The 18,236-nt window shown below is 43.8% G+C and overlaps 1 long non-coding RNA gene across 2 annotated transcripts in view; it reads left to right on the forward strand.

Annotated features, from left to right (window-relative positions):
* Positions 1-18,236, forward strand: part of LOC135424599 (uncharacterized) — a 266,173-nt gene that overhangs the window by 228,676 nt on the left and 19,261 nt on the right. The window contains exon 2 of one of the 2 annotated variants that reach the window (XR_010435275.1): positions 6,071-6,200. The exons of the other annotated variant lie outside the window; for it this stretch is intronic. This is a non-coding gene — a long non-coding RNA (uncharacterized LOC135424599). The remainder of the gene's footprint in view (positions 1-6,070; positions 6,201-18,236) is intronic. 2 annotated transcript variants of the gene reach the window in all.

Below are 18,236 nucleotides of genomic sequence, written 5' to 3' on the forward strand. Positions count from 1 at the left end.
CTTTTTTAGCTGTATTTTTATTACTTATTTGTCTGCTCTCATTAGTACCAATACCCTTTCATCTTTTGAAAGCTCTTTTAAGGCTGTTTGGTTTCAGCAGCTTAGTAACAGCTTCCTGAGGATAAAATTTAGCAAGAAGCTGAATATTTGTGTATCATTGGGTCTGCCTCTATTCCCAGCCCTTCTCTGTGGTAGGAGGGCTTTCCTGAGCAGGCTTTAATTAGGCTGGAGCACACCATGGATGGTGGACTCCCTGCCCGGTGCCTTGAGGGAGCATAAACAGCAGAGTGTGAGCAAAGCCTGGGGAGATCAGGTGACCTGCAAATGCCCAAACACAGAGTCACAAAGGAGCTTAAAACTTCCTTCCCTGCTCCTTTCTTATCGCTCTCCCCCAAGGCAGCAACAGAGGAAACTGGAATCAAGATTAACAGCATTGGAGGGCACACTCAGTGCACGTGCCAGCTGATGGAAAGAAATGAAAGTTGACTTCAAGGTGATCAGCAAAGCCACTGATCAAAGCTTTACTAAGACAATTTAGTTCATGGGCCAAATTATCCCCTGGGCAGTGGCAAATCCAGAAATTTAAGGCTGGTTGGTTTGTTTCGTGGTTTCTCCTGCAACATTTGGATTATTGACCAAAGCTTTCGCCTCTTCCTTGAACTTGTCAGTGTTGGGTGTAGGTTGAATACGTTTAAATCTCTTTGTGCTTTATTTGTGGTTTAATATTTTTGGTCTCTTCTGAAATGCTTGGCAGGATCCAAATCTGTGCTGGTTGTGGGAGACCTGCCAGACTTTACTTTCATTTCCTGAGCAGTTGTGTTATTTCCTTCCAGCCTGCACCCTTCTTTTGGAACTTGTTGGTCAGAAAAGTTCATGCTCAGAAAAAGAATAACTTCCACTTTGACATACTTAAAGGCTGGTTAATAGATAAGGGATAAGGAACTTCATCAGGGTATCATATAGATACCACCCCAGAAATGATACCAAATGAACAAACCCAGGCATGTTCTGTAACTGGCATTCTGTGTTCTTTATTCAACAAAGTGAATAGAGGTTGTCTTTCACAGAAAAACTGCACTAACACAGAATAATAGAATTAATAGCAAATAGCTGGTATTTATTCATTAGAGTCTTCCTCCCTCCCTCCCTAAGATTTCAGTTTCTATGTTTGAGTCATTCCTTTCATCCTTCCTAAGGAGCTGCTTGACTGACAGCAGGGGAAGGTGTATTCTAAATAGTTAAAGCTCTTGTCATTGCACTATCTGCAGTGCATGAACAATGAATACCCAGAGCCATTCTAGGCAGGATGGGGGGCTTCCCTGTTCCAGGAGCTCTTCCAGGGCTGCTAACAAAAGAGGATAATGAAGGCTGAAGTCTGCTGGCTGCTGCCACAGCCCAGCCCTGTGTGTCACATCCTGCCCTACGTGACAGGTGGAACACTGACAGCCCAAAACTGCACATCACCACAGGTAGTGCATCAATAAGGGGTAAGGAAAGGGATCATCTGGAGGGAACAAAGAGGTCTGGAAACAAACAGGCAGAGACTTGAAGGTTTAGAAGCCTCTCGAGTAAATGAATTGCCTTTTCTGAAGTGTGATTAGTGATCAAAAGAAGACACCCTGAGCACAGAAGTGCCGTCCCTAACCAAATGGACTGTCACATCATTTCACTGGCTGCTCGCTGGCAGCAGGCACTCTGTCAGAGACTGCAGCCTGGAGAAACAGGAAAAGGGAGAGGAATAGCAGGCATTTGACGACTGAAATGATACTCACTGTGTTGCCGTTGTCCCTGAATTTTGAAAGGCCAACATCAAAATATTATGACTCCCAAAATGTCATAATTGCGGTATCTCAGCTCATGCTTGTCTTCACTCTGTGCCTCAGACCTTATGTTTAATCTCTTTAATGTACTGTAATTACGTCTTCAGTGTGGATCAATTATCTCAGAATAGGGAAACAAATTACCATCATTATCTTCAATTATTCTTTACATTTTCTTTGTCCTTTTTTGTTTTCCAGGTTTCTTTACTAGTGACAAAAATGTAGTTTGCATTCATGCTCCTTTGTCATGAATATATATTTGACAGTAAATCATCTGCCAAGCAAGGATTTGTCCTTCCCTTTGCTGTTACTCCCCAGTTCTCCTTGTTGGGCAGCTCATTACTTTCTGCATATTCAAATAGGTTTATTAGAGGTACAGCTCTCTAAGACCAAAGATTGGTAGCAGATAGACTCTTTTTAATTTCTCAGGTTCCTCGCTAAAGTACTTATTTCAAATTAACATACACTATAACCACAAGAATAACATTGGTATCTGCAGGAGTTGAGTTTATTGTGACAGTAATTCACAGGTCAAAGCTCACTTCATCTGCACTGATGTGACAGCTAATGGTCCCTATTACATGAGTGATCCATGAATTATAGAGTGACTTGTTACTGTTCCACCACAACTATAAATAAATATAATGAAGTTAGTGCTTTGAAAAAAAAATGCATTAAGCTACAGGTCTAGTTGGACTGCAATCTGCTAAAGCAGAGAAAGAAAATTTTTGAATTTCAGCTGCATGTTGGGATTTGATCACTGGAGAGAAGTCACTATAACAACAAGTGCTTCTTTATCCTGCACTCCAAAAAGGAAAATCAGCTCTTAAAACTCAGTCTTGGTAGCCCTTTTCACCTAAATCGTTAACTTTGGTCTCCAGGAGAATTTATCTGATTAAGATATGCTAGATAAGTATATTGCTTGGAATTTGGTGAGAAAATGATTTCTTTTGTTATACTCCTGTATTGAGTGTTTGGTCCTCAGCTGGTACCTGTGAATGAAGTCAAGGTATCCAAGTTGTGCAGAATTCTAAGTTGGGATAGTTTTTTAAGGTGATGGTTTTGCTGTAAGGATCATGTCTTATTTCCAAGCTTCTTTTCAAAATGCTGCACTGAAAATCAAGTTTCAGACAACAGGCATTTCTACCGAGAAAGGCTTAGAGTGGTGACTGTCTTGTAAAACAAATCATATCTTCCTGCCCTCCCCTCTCCATTTTATGAGGCACCTTTCCCCTTCTTATTGCTTTTTCTTCCATTTCTCACTGTCTCTGCTGCATACCAAGGCAATAAAGCACTGAGGTGCATAAGGAAAAGGCAAGTACTTAGTGCAGAATTGCATCCAAACCTGGCTGCTGCTTGAAAATAGTAATGTCTATCAACTGTATTTCAAATTAAGATGCTGAAGTGCTGGAGAAATGGGGTGTGGAAATACTTAATTTGATAGCAAATTACATTTATGGGTTGAGAAAATGATATCTTTTAAAAATGGGTCCCAGTGTTCGGTGCATACCTGTTTTAATTACCCAGGTGTGAAAAATAAAAAAAATTATGCTTTACTGGGAACATTTTAAGGACTGCTGATGTCAACAAACAGTGAGAAGCAACACGAGCCCAGATGGTTGGCTGTAGGCTTTTCTTAACCATCTAAACAGATTTACTCAAAACTCCCACAAATCCAGGATCCACTACGAAGATTAAAGCTCTGTTTTCTTGTGCAGCTCTTTATTGGCCAGTGTTACAAGGCATGTTTTTAAAACTGAGGGCAAATCATGAGATTTGGGGAAATTATTTAGCAGCATTTCTGTTCTTCATCTGTCTGTGCTGATCTGGGCTCCTCTGGGTGACCCGGAGCAGAATTTGATATGGAAGATGACAACAAAGTCAGCACTGAGCACTCTGCCTGGGCTTGGGCTGTGATGCAGCATCAGAGGCTGGAGTGATGCATCAGCTCCTTAATTCCCAAAGTTGATTTTCTGCCACCATTGGGCTGAGCTGCAGCAGAAACCACAAAATCTGGGCAGAACTGGGGCCACCCCACAGAGGGGCTACACAGGCAAAAAAAGAGTGGGGTTTTCTGTTTCATTAAGAGTATAACTTCTGGTCTAGAATGCTCTTCAGTGAATTATTTATTGGGATAGGCAGAAAGCTGATGGACCAGTGATCTCTGTGATGTCCTGTTGTGCAGTTTCCTGACCATGGCTGTGCCCACAGGGAGGCACAGCTGTTTTGCAGCAGGGGTGGTGTGACCTCACTGCACACACAGGTTGTCTTCATGGAACAGTTTTAATTTTATGATTATATAGGAGGCCTGGAAATGTGGTTTTTGGCAGGCTCAGAACTCCAGTGTTTGGCTCCCACCACAGTGGTGATTCTCCAGGGTCCTCAAGAGCAGCTTCCCCTGGAAGTGCAGGAGGATGGAGCTCACCCTGCACTGCCAGACCCTGCACTTGAGACAGGAGAGGGTGCAAATGCTGCTTTCCATTGCATCTCTTTCAGCACAGGAGCTCCTCTCTAAGATTAGTGGGTGCTCTGCTGTGGGGTGGGCTTTGACCTGTGTGATCTTTAGTATTACCACATCTTTATGTCACCATCCCCCTGCTGCAGCAGGCTCCTTTCAGTCAGACTAAGCTTGGGAACATAATAACATACTTACAGCAGTCTGTAGAACAGCTAGCAGAGATGAAATTCTAATGCTTTTCCAGTATTTGTGAAGAGTGTTTTTCCCCCAGTTTGCAGCTGAACTGACAGGCACTTCAGGGTTGTTTTGAGCTCAGTAAATAATATCTGCAGTAACCCGTTATGGGAATGAGCAATGCCAAGGGGACTCCACCAGGTCTCTCTGCTGAACCAGTGTACACCAACACAAAATTGGTGGAATTGGCTCTTAAGGAACATGAACTGCTTCATGGCTGCAGAGTCAGGGCTGACTGGTGATATCTTTAAATATCTTTGGCATTCATTGCCTTCTGCAGTCGAAAGAGTAGTTACCAGCATTAAAATGACTGTCATATATCAGGGTCATGGAGAACAATCACATTAGAGAAGCAAGAGAGAGAGAAGCCAGCAAAATCCAGGCTTGATCTGAAAAATCTCCCTGTAATGAGCTCCTGTTACTTCAGGGATGAATCCACATGGAAGCACTGATGTTAGCACAAGTTTTCACTAATAAGCAAAATATTATTGTTAATAATTGTGTGCATTACTGTACTTGAGCTGCTTTTGCTTTCTAGTCCTTGGCAATAAGGACTGCCAGGCTTTCCAAGGAGACTGAGGATTGAGTGTTTGTCTTGGGGAAGCTTCCTGAGTGTAGTTGTCTAATAAACACTCTGTGCTGGAGGGGAAAACAGGTGATATACGTTGCAGTACAGCAGCATAATGAATTAGTTAAAAGCAAACAACCCCAAAAACAGTAGATTTCTGGGGCAGGCCTGTGTCTGCCAAACAATATTTCTGTGCCAGCTTTCCAAAGGAAGCCCAGCCAAAAATAGGAGTGCAATAACTCATCCTGAAGGAAGAAAGCCATTACAGGGGGGATGAAACAGCAGCAGTCTCTCAGCAGTGGCCCTGCATTACAGGGCTGATTCCCAGTCCTTTAGCTGGTGCAGTAACAGGCACCCACCCTGCAAACTGTGTCAGGTGCTGAGTCAGAGCAGTCTCATGCCTCTCTGCATGAGTGCAGAGTCAGGACAAGTGGTCAGGAAAGAGCTGAACTCGGTGCTTGCTTGGCTGGCAGGAATGCTGTCTGCTGTGGAGCCTGCAGAATAATGGGAATATCTCCCATGTGCTCACAGGTTTAGTGGGTGATACAGCATTGACACTGTTCAGGTGACATAAGGAATACCTGAAGCATTTTACACCATGGGATATAAAGTTGTCTAAGGCAAAATAGGGCAGGTGTAGAGGGTGACTTCTGCAGTCTGCTTTCCTGTCTGAGTCTGCAAGCGTGGCAGGGTCTGGTGTCAGCAACTGAAGGTGAAACAGGAGAGACACTGGTTAAACACAGCTGATTTTAGTCACCCCGCCAAAGCCAGATGTCTCCACTCACTTTTTAACAGAGAAATGCCCTGTCATGCCCAACAACTAAAATAAGATTCATTAGCAAGATGAAATTCAACTTATTACACGCCTGAGTAGCCATTAGAAGAGGAGAGGGTGATGCATGATTGCTGCTTGCAGAGAGTGGTTAGTGCAGAAGAAATGCTGGTACTTAAATAGTGGGCAATAATGACAAACATCTGCTTCATTTGCAGTTTCCCAGACATGCAGGATACGTCCTCTGACATCCACACTCAGAACCAGGTCATTCTTCTCATCGGGCTCCTTTGCACCACCTGGATTTGCTGAGGAATAATTTTGCAAGGAAAAAAAAATGGGGATCAGGTAGGATCATTAATCAGTTCTCTCTGGTGGATCATACCCATCTATAGGCATGGGGAAAGGTCACAGAAATGGAAGTATTAAGGGTCTGCTTCAATGTGATGCACACAGCTGGGCTTCCTGGTCATCACTTGGAGCTTCACAGTCCTTGCTAGTCCTACTGAAATGGAAAACCTACATATCTGTGGAAATAGAGGTTACCTTGGGAGTTTTAACTAATAATAGTATACTGGAGTTAAAATGAATTTAGATTGCATTTCTTTCTCCTTCCATTGTTCTTTTTTTTTCCCCTGAGCCTTATGCTCCTTTAGTCATGAAGACACTGCTGTTGAGCATTTCAGAGATAACCCCTGCTGCAGGAGTGAACTGAGGCCTTAGCAGAGAGAGAGAGAGAATCCTTAATTTGGGAAGGCACTTGAAATTATCCCTTGAACATGTTTCAGGCCCACAGAATGCCAAAATTTCAGATGCTTTCCTTAAGTTTAGATTTCTCAAACCAACACACTGAACACTGTGTACTCTGCTTCTTCCATTGCTTTAAGTAGAAAGGGGTTTTACCAGCATAAAGGACTGACATTTTTATGACCCTGAATTGAGTAGAGGTCCTCAAAGAATCCTCAAAATCCAATCTTTTCTGCAGAGAAACACAGCTCCTATTCCTCGTGATGCCTTTTCCAAGGGTATTTCCTAGGTGATGCTACAGCAGAACTAAACAGGTACCTCTTTAGTTCTTTCTGTGCTATTGCAGAGAACAGGTCACAGAAAGGAGCTGAGCTGGTGGCTCCCTGACTGCAGAGGGCTGGGTTGTGTCTCTTGACTCATCCCTCACATGCCATATTCAGTGTGAAAACCAGCCCCACTGCTTTGGTACATCATGCACCTGGCAGGTACTTCTGTCAAGAGGTCGTGACTCTGTCCACCTGCTCTGTTGGCAATTTTTAAAAAAAGTCCATTTGCCCTCCAGTTTTCACTTGGGTTTACTTTGTTTTCCTACATTTATTCCTATCTTCACCATTAATAAAGCTGAGAGCTGCAGGATGTGAATTTTAATCGAGTCCATGTTTTAAACTTCAGCCATCAAGAGAGGCTGTGTTTCTCTGTACATCTTTTAGTGCTTCAGCTCCACACAGAGTGGGAGCCCGGGCACAGGCTCTCCCCAGCTCCCCCGAGGGCATTAACTCATCGACAGCAGCATTGTAATTAGAGAATGCTGCAAATCGTCCCCCTGGGCTGCCAACCTGCCAGGAAACATCCAGCTGCTGGGGGGGTGGATGCCAGGACTGAGCTGCTCAGCCAAAACCACAGGAATTGGCGTAGTATTCTGTCCCTTTGGATCTTTGCTGTGATTCCACACAAAGTTGGGAGTCCATGTAACAAGCTGCCAGTTTTTGGCCACACCTCCTAAGGCAAAACTGCATTGCCAGGCTGAGGACTGGCCTCTGTGCCCAGCAGGGTATGGTGCAGAGCAGGCACTGTGCTCTTCTCAGTGGCAGACTGGGCTCTGACCTGCTCTGTTCATAAGGGTCTATGCCAGCACATCCCAGTCTAGCCCCTGGGAATCTGGTCCATTGTACTTAATTGAAATGCAAAATAGCACGATAGGGGGGTTTTTAAATTTTATTCCATGTCTGAGAGCAACAGGGGGAGAGCAGGAAGGATGATCCATAAATTGCCAGTAAAAGAGTGTAGAAATGTTCTTAAGAACCATCCACATGTATATTGTGGCATTTAATGTCCACCAGGGAATGAGGAGAGCATCAAAAGGCAGGACTCTACGGTCCACTCATGACTCCTTACAGAGCCATGGGCCACTCACACAATGCTTCTGTGCTATAAAGATCATTCCAACCCTGGATAGCAGGTGACTACAGCTGTAAATCTAAATGCAGCCATTTCATAGTGATGCTGGGACTCTTCTTGTGGTTGTAAAGTGATCCAGGACACTCAAATGTAAAAGGTGCTGTGGCAGCTGTGATGTATTTTTACGCATATTTTCTCTTGCAAGCAGTAAGCTACTCCTAAATACAGGGAGAAACATGAGCAGAATTAGAAATTATAGTAGAGGTGGCACAAAACTTGGGCTAAAACCATGAGATGTCTCAAGCTGGGACTACCTTGAAGGAGAAGGGGTGCTTCATATTGCCAGTCAAGGAATGTCACTTAAAAATGCATATATGGTGAGCTGAGGGATATCCACACTGGCAGGCTGGCTAGTTAAATGTCTTAAATGTTTTCTAGGTTAGTACTTTCTTCAGAACCACAGTTAACTGACATGCCTGTCTTTAGATCTATGGCAACATCTTCTATGGTTCCTTTTGAATCCTATTCTTTACAGAGCCTTTGCAAGGTTTTCTGCAAACAGCTATGGCCAGTGTGAGTTTATGCAATGTGTTCTGCAATCCAGAACAGAGATTTTCTATTTTCCTTTTTTTTCTTTTTTTACCTCCATCTGTATCCCTGCTGTTTAGCAAGAAACAGTAGAGTTAGTCACATAAAATTAAACCCACTTTCGCTTACCAGTCGCTGAAATACAAGGGTATTCTTAGCTGTGTTTGGAAATGCACCTAAGATATTAGGTAAACACTACAAATTAGATGGAAATGGAATCAGAGAAACAGCTGTCACCTCTTTTGCGAGCTGATTAATTTTTATTTTTTTTCTGAGTCAGAACAATTACATCTGGGCACGGTACCCCCATCAGAATCCAAACACGGACTGCAGTGGTTGCCACTGCTGCCTTCTGGTCGGCTGGGGGGGAAGCAGATCCTCGGCGGTGGGTTTCGATTAATCTCAGCCCGTTTAGCATCCCCTCACCTCGGCAACACTTACCGCTCTCTCCCCCCGTGAATCCTCTCCGGTTGGGTCCCACCTGCTGCACACGCGAGTCACGATCCTTTGAAACGTGCGTGGGCAGTTATTTACCGACCGAATTTCCTGGAGCGAATCTCGCCGGATCTCCAGCCTATTTCCAAGCACCGAGGGGGCTGCCAGGCATTTTTTAGCTTCCACTGTCCTCTAGCGGTGCTTTGTTTCCAAAGTGAAGATGCTCAAAGGAATGAGCCCCTCTGATGTGGAGACAGGCTGAGAGCTGGGGGTGTTCAGCCTGGAGAAGAGAAGGCTCTGGGGAGACCTGAGAGCCCCTTCCAGTGTCTGGAGGGGCTCCAGGAGAGCTCGAGAGGGACCTTGGACAAGGGATGGAGTGACAGGATAAGGGGGAATGGGTTTAAAGTGACAGCAAGCAGGGCGAGATGGGCTATGGAGAGGAAATTGTTCCCTGTGAGGGTGATGAGGCACCAGAACAGGTTGCCCAGAGAAGATATGACTTCCCCGCCCCTGGAAGTGTTCAAGGCCAGGTTGAACGGGGCTCTGAGCAACCTGGTCTGGTGGAAGGTGCCCCAGTCTGGCAAATGGAAATGCTGGATGTGTGTCTCTGCCTCTTCCCCAAATCCTCTCTCATCCTCTCTCCTAAGCCACCCCTTTGCACATGTGTGTGTGCCCCAATGCAGATGCCAGAACATTCACTCCTGGTTTCTGCCCATTTCAGCAGGAACAGTTGTTTGGTTTTTTGACCAGGCTCTAATTTTTGGGTATCAACAGGAGTATTTAGATGAAACTTAATGGGTTTATTTTTGCCTCACGAAAGGGCTGACATGGCTGTTGTTGATGTGTGGGAGGGCAGCTCTCAGCTGAGAGCTTGGCAACTGGGGTGCACAGGAGGAGAGATTGCACTTAAAATGTTGTCTGCATGTTGTAGCTTGCAAAATGCTTTAGGCCATTAGTGGGAAAAGATGTTTGCAAATATAAAATATTAACCAGGCTTTGTGTTTAATAAACTTGATTACTCTAAGGGAATGAATTATGTTTGTTATAATGTGACTAAGTTTGTCATATTTCCTGAGTTTGTTTTATGACTGTCTTATCCCTCACCTGCATTAGGGGACCAGCTGAATATTTTATAAAAGCAGTATTTCAGTAATATTCAAATTACTGTATCAGTATTCCTACAGATGGTGCAATATATAACAAAATGAATAATTCTCAGAAAGCTATTTATTCAACAAACCTAAGCCCAAATTGCACAGAGACTTAGGTGTACACTTAACATTTCTCAGGGGAGTAATCCTATTGGATTCGATGTCAATATTTGCTTGAGTGAATGTTAACACGTTTAAGGCTTTCTTCTTTTCTGATATCTATTTACATAATATAGCAACGAGGAATTAATTAGATGACTGATTCTTTGAAAATTTTCTTTATTTCCTGCTTTGAGCTGACTGTGAGTAGCTGAGCTCTGATTTGGGTTGGTTGGCTGTGATAGCTTAGCTGTGATCTTGCTGATTTGTAGTGGGATAAACATACAAACACTTCTGACAAAAAATTCCGGTATGAGAGGGGCTTTTTGTATGGTTTTGGTTGGTTGGTTTTTTTGTAAAAGCTGATGTGGAGAGGCAGGTAAGCCATTAATTTGCTTTTTGTTGAACAAAGGATAAGGTGTTCTTCTCCCATCCTTTATCTGGCTTTCCTAGTGCACAGGCTCTGCAGTGGAGACATCCTCTCCCCGTGTAGGTTTTGTATCCTACCCTAAGCCTTTGTTATAGAATTTATCCTCTAGAAATAATGAAATTTTGATATTGGCTTTCTTTCTCTGAAACTCCTTTTCTTGAGTACTGGCAAGAAGTGAGATACAGCAGGGTGACTGGTGGCGACTGGTTTGAGGATACAGGGATCAAGGTGATCATGGCAGTAAAAAAGCAGGAGGATATTGATACCATCTGACTTCCAGTGCCTGAGGCTGCACTTTCGTAACTGCTTTAGGATGCTCTAAACACGGGCTGCTACTGAGCCATCAGTATCAGCATCCCTTATTCCAGGGCTGGCACCTGGGTGTTTGTGTGGGCAATTCAGCCCAGCACTCATCCAAGGTGGAAAGCAATTAAAAATGAAAAATTAAATTAAAAAAAAATATAGAAACACTGGGCTTAGCTTTCAATAGACATGAAAATACACCCAATGCAGGTGTCCTAAATCACTGTCTGAAATGGCCTGAGGGCCACAGTCAATGTAGGGCCCGGACTCCCAACTTTGCATACTCTGAATTGTATCCAGATCAGAACTTGGAGAAGGAACTGAGCAAACTGAAGGCTGTGAGGCCCCTGTTCACTGCAGTTAATGTACCTGGGCCCTATTACAGTTAATGATCAAGATCCTGCACCTCAGAGCAAGAGCTTAATTTAGCTGCTCAGACTTATTGTCTGGGAGGGCCTTTCTTTCTTTATTAACTGTGAAGAGGAGCCTGGAGAGTTTAACCTCACTAGACTGGCAGAAGTCCTTATGAAACCCCACTATCTCTGCATTGCCTCAGCTGATGATTTTTTTAGTTTTTTTCAGTGTCTTGCTGCAGTGCACTCACTGTTTGTAGTGGAAATAAAGCCCTTGGGAACTGCAACAAGTTCCTGCAAGACTTAATGCCAGGAATGTAATGGAGATAGACAACCAGAGCACATCAACAGGTACCAGAAAGGAAAAAAACCAGCCATGCTACTCTGACCATGCTATTTACTCTCCTGCATTGCTGTTTGCATGTGAATATGAAAGGTATTTTCTACGCCCTTCAGCAAATATTGTTCTCATCAGTATTGACGGTGTGTCAGCTGTGGATTAGCAGTCCTCATTCTCTCTGGAATAATGTTTTTGGTTCTCACCGCAGAGCCTTCGAAAAGAAGATCTTTAACCTTTGCAAGCAGCTTCTTCTCCCCTTTTTCTTCCCATGAGAGAAAAAGAGCATCTGAGTTTTGATTAAATCTGTGTGTGGAGAACCTGGGGGCAGCCAAAAAACCGTGTGGCTGCTCAAACAAATGAATCTTTGGTGTGAATCGACATTTCTGGAAAAGACCAGAATCTTGTCGTGGAAGTCCTTGACTGTCCTGTAGAAGCTTTGTGTCCTCTGTGAAAATACAGGTTCTTTAAAGTGTGCAATGGACTCTGACCCAGCCCACGAGGTGATGGATCTCAGTGGTGTGACCCCCCTGCACTAAGGAATGGTGTCTGTCTGAAGTGTCCCTGGTATTCTTAACCTCAGCCTCCAAAATTGTCTTGAATGCGAGAAGAAAAAAAACCCAGCAACTCCAGTGTTAAATGCAGACCAGTGTCTTCAGTTTTCTTTCTTATTTGCACTTTTTTGTGCTGCATTTCAAGGGGAATTAAATATGAAATACATCTTGTTATTTAGCCAACACTCTTAGCAGTAAAATACTGCTCAGGAGAGTGCTCGCCTGGATGTGTGCGTGAACTTTTGTCCAACCTCTGTAGACACTGAGGTAGCTTAGGAGAAATAACAGTAATTTCCTTACAGTTTCATTCCAGTGGTTTATTTCTCCAAGTTATTCCATAAGCTTCTTCAAGGGAATCTGAAGAGCCAGATTTATAAAGAGAATGGATAATTTCATTGCAAAAAGACAAAACTAGCATTATGCATGTTAAGTTAAGGGTAAACAAATCTCATGCTTCAGGGCACAAAATGATTTCCTATTGGGCTCAGGAAAGATGTTTTTCTTCATGTAAAGCATTGTATGGCTGGCTAGACATATTGCTGAGAGGTTTATTTATTCTGCTGCCCTCTGAAGCATCAGTTTAGGAAGCTTGGGTTTGGGTTATGCTGGAGGCAGGATGCCAGATGCTGTTATAATTTTACTTAGCATGGAGAGCCTGCACTATAAACTTCCTGTTCCAGCAGGCCTGTGATGCCTGAGGATGGATAGTGGAGTCCCTCAAAAGCAGCCCAGACTCTCCAACTGTGTAACCTAGTACTGGTGGGTCTGTGGGAGCCTAAGTCCTATGACCAGAGAGTAAATCCTATGAGGAGTAGCTGAGGGAGTTGGGTTTGTTTAGCCTGGAGAAAAGGAGGCTCAGAGGCAACTCTTGCTCTCTACAGCTCCCTGACAGGAGGTTGTAGCAAGGTGGGGGTCAGGCAACAGGACAAGAGGAAGTGACCTCAAGCTGCACCAGGGGAGATTTAGGTTGGACATCAGGAGGAATTTCTTCATGGAGAGGATTGCTGAGCATTAGAATGGGCTGCCCAGGGAGTGGTGGAGTTCCCCACTGCAGGAGGTGTTCAAGAAACAGATGTGACACTCAGTGCTCTGGTCTGGTTGACAAGGTTGTGATTAGTAAAAAGTTGGACCTGATGATCTCAGAGGTCTTTTCCAACCTAAATGATTCTATGGGGCTTCTACTTCCTTGTACTCAGAAAGAAAAAGATGCAGGATTCACCTAACCCATTTTCATATTATCATACTGCTCTTATCTCCTGCTCCTATGGTCCAAGCACTCACTGTAGAGCCCTGATTCCCAAGCTGTGCTGTCAAGACAATGGAAGTCAACCATGCCAGGGAGACCCAAATCCCCACAAACCCACATCCCAGAGAAGGAGCAGGCAGAGTTTTGAGACAATCTTTCAGCTGAGGGCAAGGAGACTCCTGCCTGCATCCTGCCTGCTCTGAGCAGGCAACGTGCCTGTAGCTGCTCCCCAAGAACACCTACACACTGCCTGGATTCCAGCTCTGCCCATCCTCCTGTGCCAGCAGTAATTCAGCCTGTGACTTCAGCACGAAGACGATCAGACATAAAAGCAACTTTGAAAGTTCCCACAAGAACTGCCTTTGTATTTGATGCCTGGAGTCAGGTTCCTTTAAGGAAATGGAAAGAGAGGGAAATAACTCTAACAGCCGTGGTAGTTTTTCTTAAAGGTGGGGAGCCTACGTAATTTGGTAGGAACAGAAGGAATCCAAATCTGTGAATGCAGTGAAAGGCACAGGAATTTAGATGTATGCATTTGGGAAATTCACTGACAGGAAAGGGAAGGCTTTCAGTTAAAGCATTCCCATATACCCTCTGAGTTCAAATTCAGTTCATGTGTTTGTCATGCTTGTTTTGTAGAAGTCATCTCTTCTCTCTGTGACTGTGCTTTGCATCTGTTTTGCCTAATTTGGGATGCAAGGTGCTATGGCCTGGAGCAGGTGCTTTATACAGAGCTTAACACAATAGTTAGTATAAATAGCTGCAGTGTTTTCCAGACAGAAACGATTTTGCTGGGAAGAAGGCTGAAATGTTTTTTTCCCCATTTGAAATGTCTGGGGTCTTGTTGGTGTCTGTCATTTCCTCTGCTCTCCAGCCTGACTTAGGTTTTGAAACCTCTTACAGTTCTATGAGTTAATTGCAACCATCACACTGGGTAAAGATGTTTTATAATGAATTAATCTGCTGGGTGAGGGGTCATTTGCCTACAAGTCACTAGTGTTTTGTTTAGGTGATTGATGAAGAGTCTAACAAGTTCACATTGGAGCTGAGTTGGTGATGGAACACCCCTTATAGCCTGATGTAAAATTTTTTGTTCTCCACATCTTCACTACCCCTACAGGAGTCTTCCTAGGGCCACGTAGATATACTTGGCTTGTGCAGGGATCAGGAAAAGAGTCTGTTTGTTCTGGACACTGGCAGAGGAGAAGAGGAGGTCCTTTGGCAGGAGGATGTTGCAGGATGATGAGATGTCTGGGTGATTTAAGACTCTCCGTTTCCAAATGATTGCCTCGTAATTATCCCCCCATTCCATTTGCTGCACAGCAGAATTGGGATGATCTGGAACTGGAAAGGATTTGGCTTGAGAATAGGGAATACAACTGCATGTAACTGGATTTACATGCTATGAAAGGAGGTGTCCATGAATTAAGATCAACAGCTGCTTTACTGGGAGGCTGCTGGTGGCTGGAAGAGATGCCTTGTCTGAAGGTTAAATGGGTTACTTTTTTATTTGAAATACATGTATATTCCACTCTCATAAAACTACATATATTTTTTTGTAGACAAGGTAGAAACCTATAATTTCCTGAAGCTTAAAACTTCTGAAGAGGAGCAGATTGCAATTTCAGGGGCACCTTGTCCTTAATAGATACAAATATTGTGCCTCCGTTGAGAATTGCTCTTCAAATTAGAAATTCAACCCTTAATCTCTCAATCAAACAGCACTAAATAAAAACAGCATTTAACTTTTGCTGTCACTCTTCCTTGAAATAGGAGATGAAAAGGAGAAACTGTGTTGTTGGAGCCAGCTCCAGAAATTCCACGTTACTTTGTCAAAGCCTTTTAATGTTGTAACACAAGCTTCTGAATGGCAAATAGCTGGGTTTAGAAGTAATTAAAGAATTCCTGCAAGCTTCAACCAAGTGCACAAATGTTACTTTTAAACATGATGCTAAGTAGGAAATTGGGGGATAGAAGACAAGGTCATGCTTGGAGAAGCTGTATTATCCCTTGCAGTGCAGCTGAGGCCACACACTCCAGCAAAACTGGAGCATCCTGAGCACAGCAGGATAAAAGCACCACTGAAAAATAGTTCCTGCAGTGTGGACCTTACAGTCCTCACTGACAGCAGGATATGGGGGAATTCCAGTCACCACTTTGGGGCTGGAAAAGTGAGGCACATGGCAAAACTCTTGCCAGGAGTCTGTAGCAAGAGCTGTGCTTTCCTCCTAAAATCACTGGCATGTTAATCATCAGACCTTTTTGTTCTTTCTGCCTGTGGTACAGCTCTTCTGTATGAAAGCAGGAACTTGGAGCCTCCAGAAAATCGGCTCCCTGTGTTTGGGATTAAAGGTTTCCATCAGTAGATGTCCGTATGTAACTGAGCTGTCCAGGGAAACCTTGTAATCAGTTGTGGGAACTGGGAACTCATAAATTTGTCTCACTCTGCTACCAGGCAGGACTCCATAGCAAAACCTTCAAACCGAAGTTCCTGTCACAGCTGCTGGAAACAGACTGGGAGGTCAGGTTTTCCATGAGCTGTTCATTCCTTCCTTCCTCTCATTCTGAGGCCACACATTTTACTGTTGCCAACAGGGAGAGCTTGAGAACACGTGGTAGTGTCTTCTCCATGGTGGTAGAACAAAGCTGTAAATGCAGCAGATGTGCCCATCAGGAAACAACTTCAATGCATGGAACTATCAAAAATACAGATGAGTAACAGTGGCTCTGGTTAGAGTTCTGGAGCTGCTGCCATGGTTCCTGCAGTTTTGCCACAGTTAAATCAGCTCTGACTTGGAGCTTCTTTCTGCCATAAATCAGGAAGGCACTCAGAGAGGTGCAGAGGCAAGAGTTGCTGTAAACCTGTCTGCCTTCAGCACAGCTTGGATAGAGGAGAAAACTGACATTTTATCCTCTGTCATGCAATCCTGTGCTGGATTTTTTTGCATAGAGTTAGTTGAGTATACAAGAAAAATCAGCTCTGGGATGTAAATGTCTCCCAGTGTAAGAATTTACCTGAAAGGGGAGGGAAACCATTAGGTCAGAAGCAAGTCCTGTCTTTTTCTTCTGCCAAATTTTGACGATAAAGGTTTCTTGCAGGAGATGTCAAACCAATTTGACTTCATTTTGCAAACATACGGAGACTGCTCGGTGTGTGATAGGAATTGTCTGGAAAATGCTATTCCAGGAGGATTAGGAAGCAATGAGCAGTCGTGCCAGGTGGCACATTCAGAGGACATTTGCTGCCTGCTGATGTGGATGGCTTGAGGAGGCTGTCCCAGGCAGGCAGATATTTGCAGCTCAACGCTGGGCTCTGTGACAGTGTAGAAAGCCTGGTTTCTTGTGGGCTTTTTTTTCACGTTTTCACCCCGTTAAAATAACAATGAACAAAGCAAGTGGGTGTGAAACACTTATCAGGGGATCAACCCTGCAAGGACCAGTACAGGCAGATTTTCAGTAATAAAAGAAATGCTGTTGCAGGTAGAGTGTGACTGATGCCCAGTGAAGATCCACTCCCCAGATTTCCAGTCAAGGACAGTGTGAGTTCCCCAAGCCCATGCATCCTGTCACAATGGGGAGCATTCAGATTTTATTTATTTTTTTTAAGATGACTTCACAAGTGAAGTCAAACCTCACTGTATTCCAGGAATCTGAGTCCTCCTGAGATCCAAGCCTGACCTGGGCCCATTGTTAAGCTCCCCCAGGGCAGGACTGGCCTCAGCAGGGACATAGTTTCTGATTTCCTCCTTCAACAAGTGTGTTTGTTCATTTTGTCTTTTCCTTAACATGGTTTTAAAAAGTTAAGACTCTTCAGGGAAGGAGCTGTTGAATTCTTCCCACTGAAGGAACCCTTTCTTCTAATTTGTAACTACCCACAGCAATAGCTGTTCCTTGTAAGCCCAGAGAGCTTAAATTAGTGTGGTCCTTCTGAGGCTCACACATCATCAAAAGCATTTCTTCTGTGCTCTAATTCTTCCTTTTTCAGTACCAGCACCCAGAAGAGATGGCATAACTGTGGGCCATGTAATAGGCTCTGTGGGCAGACACAGAACATCTTTTGTTTTGTTATTGGCAGGGGAGAATCAAGTTGAGATTTGATTTCCGAAATGGAAAAGTTGATGGCTTGTCTGAAGATCTATGAAGCAAAATGCCCAAAAGAAAAATTAAATGGCTCCTTTGGTTGTTTCTTCCTGACTCCTCATCCAGTTAATTCTTGCTGTGGGAAGTACCCTGTTATCTTCACCAGTGTCCTCAGAAAGTCCCAGTGCTGCTCATGAGAGCCCTGTGGAGTTTGTGGGGAATGGGATAGTTATCCTTGCTTTCCCTCTGTGCCAGCGGCTGACAAACAAACTTCCCACAAAGAGTTTTTACAAAATCAAGAGGAATTCTTCATCAATGGCAATGAATTGAAGAAAAACAGCCTCAAAAAGAGCCTTTTATCAGAACTACCTCTTACTCTGTTAGTTTGGGGCAGAGAAAGCAGGGCTTGGATGCTCTGTCTAGAGGCATGGAAATTTATTACATCTGCTGTGCACGGTGAGTGCAATTTTCTGGGAGTCTGCTGTGTGCTGGAAACAGCTCCATCTTGGTTTTGCTCCAAATATATTGAGAGAAACCCGCTGTGCTTTGTCATTGTATTTACTCCTGCACCTCGCCATCTAAAAATAATTTAAGCTGAAAGGATATGAATTTTGTTTGTGCATGGAAAAAAAACCAAACATAATGGTTTCAACTACTGTGATT

Source organism: Pseudopipra pipra, chromosome 19, assembly GCF_036250125.1.
Source record: "Pseudopipra pipra isolate bDixPip1 chromosome 19, bDixPip1.hap1, whole genome shotgun sequence".
Taxonomy (NCBI): domain Eukaryota; kingdom Metazoa; phylum Chordata; class Aves; order Passeriformes; family Pipridae; genus Pseudopipra; species Pseudopipra pipra.